This window comes from Bacillus rossius, chromosome 6 (genome assembly GCF_032445375.1).
Source record: "Bacillus rossius redtenbacheri isolate Brsri chromosome 6, Brsri_v3, whole genome shotgun sequence".
Lineage (NCBI taxonomy): Eukaryota > Metazoa > Arthropoda > Insecta > Phasmatodea > Bacillidae > Bacillus > Bacillus rossius.
In genome coordinates, this window is record NC_086334.1 from 43,459,510 (window position 1) to 43,462,879 (window position 3,370).

The following is a 3,370-nucleotide window of genomic DNA, read 5'->3' on the forward strand; positions in this document are numbered from 1 at the left end:
CAGGGGTTAGTGGGGTGTTCGATGACGATGTCATTGTAACAGAGGAGGAGGGGGGGGGCTAGTTTGTGTACTCGTAATGTAGAGGAGTGGGGTGTTCGATGCGCAGGTTTTTAATTAAAATTTTATTAAGTAATATATTTTTAAATTTTATTTAATTTTTTTATAAATTTTAAAATTGATTTCATTAAAATCGTATAATAAATAAAGATTTTCAAAATGGCGGACGAAACTCAAATTGGCGGAATGTTCTAGTAAACAAAATGGCAGATAAAAACAAAATGGCCGCCGGAAGTGATGTAATCCAAGATGGCCGCCGGGGTCAAAGGTCAAGGTCGAATCCAAGATGGCCGCCGGAAGTGACGTAATCCGAGATGGTGGCCGTGGCTCCCCGGCTCCCGACCCCCAACCCCCCTGCACCAGGACATACTATATATACCTACTGATATGCCCGCGCAAGCGATTGTTTCCTTGTGATTGGCGGCCGGGCAAACCAGGACGCGTTTGCTTTCGTACTGGATGGCTGGGATTGGCGTACTGACAGTGGAAATTCACCTGAAAGAAACTCAGCCAATCGTGAAAATCAGACAATGCTACAAAGTTTTAACGCACAGCTGGTCTGGTAAACTCTTTTCGCGAAAAATACGTGGCAATAGCCATAGGTAGGGCCATGCATATTTCGCGAAAAGATTCCGAGACTAGCTGAAAGTTAAAACACTGTAGCATCGTCTGTGTTTCGTGATTGGGTGAGTTTCTTTCAGGTACATGCCGATTGTTAAAACACCAATCACAGTAATTCTTTGCGGAAGCAAATGCGTCCTTAGTGGCTCAGGCAAATAAGGCAACTACTTCTCTCGCAGACGGCAGCCAATCACAAGGAAGAAAACGCTGGTGCGGTATACCTTGTTGCAGTCTAATAGGCGTTCAGATTTATTCGCGAAAAATGGCTGCCCCTAGCCATAGGTAATGTTTCACGGTCTCACATTCCGTGGGCCATTTGCTTGCTCTGGCGGTGTTCCAACCGCACTCCAAGAGATAGATGGGGTTGGCGTTTTTTAAGGCCCGTTTACAACAGACCGAACCTGTAGGCGGTCCGTGCCATTATCCTAATGTGAATGACGTCACATTGTCGCACGGAAAACAGCCCAGTCTACATTGCGCTGTCCGATGTCCGAACCTACTGATTTATAAAGTAGTCACCAGAGCGCGGTAAATATAGGGCGCCAAAATAATTGCTTTTAGATTGTTTTTTCCTTACTATTTTCATGCTTTTGTAAGTGTGTACACAGCTAAGTTTTGAATATTTAGTTGACTTGTGAAATTTGTGTGAGGTAATATTTATTTATATTCTGTATGGTAAAAGCGCTAATAAATTCCCGTTATTTTGTGTTCGCCTTTTGATACGGGAACAGAAAACAGCAAATAATCACGAGTGTTAATTCTTCTGTGCTACTAAATGACACATATTCGGGCAAAAAGTACCAAGTTGACCAATGTATTCGGACCAGGAAGATACGGTTAATGATGTTTGCTTGTTGTTATTCCAGTTAGTATCGGCTGTGGAAGGTAAGGAATGGCCTTGTAGCGAGTAGTAGTGAGATAAAATAGTAATAGACAGGGAAATAATGGAATAAAATAAGTATCGTACGTTTGTCTTCTGACACGATAAAAAAATAAAAAAGAGTACTTATTTCAATTTAACGTAATAATTTGCGTGGAATTACGGCTTAAGGCTCGGTATCCCACGTGATTTAGATTTTTTTAAACTGGTTTTTAAGGGCTGTTTCACGTAGACAGGACACAGTTCGCAATTGTGGACGGGCCTTGACGGGGCGCATTCCTATCTTCCGTAACCCTCCATTCCGTGACCTCGGTGCTGCCCACTGCAGCCAACCCGCGCATGCGGCGCCGGGTGACTCGGCGGTATTATTCCCGGGCGGTTACGCGGGCCGCCGCCATGTCAGCGGGCAAGGCACGCCTGCTCCCAGGGTGCCGTGGCTTACGCCGACAGTCTGACCGGGCTGGGTGTTTGGGAAGGGGGTTTCATGGTATGGAATTGCGAGTCAGAAATTATAAATAAAAATAATAGTTCCTTAAAATGTTGTTTCAACGTACCTCTAACATTTCAAAATAATAACCCAGTAGTTCTAAAAGAAAAATGTAAAACAGTACATAAAAAAAATGAACTGAATTTTAAAGGTCAGCTGTGGACTTGAGTGGATTTTTTGTTTGTTATTAGAGGCATGTATTTTTCGCGAAAAAAAAATTCTGAGTGCTAATTAGACAGCAATATGGTTTGCCCGTGATAGCGATTGTTTCCTTGTGATTGGCGGCCGTCTGCAAGAGAAGCCATTCGCATTATTTGGCTTGGCCATTCGGGATGCGTTTGCTTCCGCACTGCGTGGCAGTGATTAGTGTGCTGTCAGCAGACATGCGCCTGAAATAAACCCAGCCAACAACGAAACACAGACACTGCTACATAGTTTTTTAACACGCAGCTGGTCTGAAAATTATTTTCGCAAAAAGTACAATGCCCTAGTTGTTGTCACTCGAGATTTCGTTTTAGTTCTCGGTATTATGCATGGATTGAGGGGGGGGGGGGAGGGGCTTTCGCTTCCATTGCCCTTCCAACGGGACCGCCACTTAGATGTAGCTTGTCGTGCCTGTAGTAAAGTTCTTTCCAAGACACGCTTTCCGCCATTTACACTGTCCTTGTTTCGATGTGTTCTGTTGCCAAATATTCGTCATAGAGCACAACCGTTTTACACACTTTTTTATATAATGAAAAAAAAATTAAAATATAATTTTAAACATATTATTTTGTAAACGAAAATTTGGGATGAAAAATTTGGAAATGCATTTTCTTGTATTTCATCAAGAGCACCATTTGATATAATTTGCCATGTTTACTTCTGAGGAAACGTAGGCCCTAACTGAAAAATAACATCTTAGTTTTAACCATGTTTGTCTACAATATTTTAATATATTTTAATATTAAATATTTTTGGCTCTGCTATTTATACTAACTGACTGCTGCAATTTGTTTCTCCTGTGAAATAATAATTTGTATTTCAGCATTTAATTATTGTTATTATTTTTTTCCCGTCAGAATGACTACGGCTGTAATAACGCTGTCGCAGCAACTTTATGGTCTTAAAAATAATCAACAAATAGGAAATTAAAAAAAAAAATCAATACTTATTATAACTAACGATGGTAGGTATATAAAATAAGATTTGGAATGTTAACAAACATAGTGGTGTCAATCTGGCAACAGTGGATGCCATTTACTCGGAAGTGCAACTGAGAGCGAGACATATACATATCATTGACGTTCACGATTGGGGGGGGGGGGGGGGGGTAGTTTAATAAG

The 3,370-nt window shown here is 41.4% G+C and overlaps 1 protein-coding gene across 3 annotated transcripts in view; it reads left to right on the top strand.

The window, feature by feature from the left end:
• The window catches only part of LOC134533103 (protein 4.1 homolog), a 203,699-nt gene that overhangs the window by 21,765 nt on the left and 178,564 nt on the right, over nucleotides 1-3,370 (top strand). The window lies entirely within an intron of this gene.